The following is a 219-nucleotide window of genomic DNA, read 5'->3' on the forward strand; positions in this document are numbered from 1 at the left end:
GCAGGATTGTAGCCATTCAGGGGAGTTTGCAATGAGGATTTGGTCCACATCAGATAACCCCTTTCTAAATAAGCGCATATACCATTAGCCAGTGAGAAAAGATATAATGTTTACAATATTGTGCAATGGAGAATTCTATATTATCTTCGGCCTCTTCATTGGGATCCATACCATACCCAGAGAGGAGGTATAGTGATAGTTGGTCTCATGCCTGTCTTA

Source organism: Equus quagga, chromosome 1 (genome assembly GCF_021613505.1).
Source record: "Equus quagga isolate Etosha38 chromosome 1, UCLA_HA_Equagga_1.0, whole genome shotgun sequence".
In the NCBI taxonomy this organism is placed as follows: domain Eukaryota; kingdom Metazoa; phylum Chordata; class Mammalia; order Perissodactyla; family Equidae; genus Equus; species Equus quagga.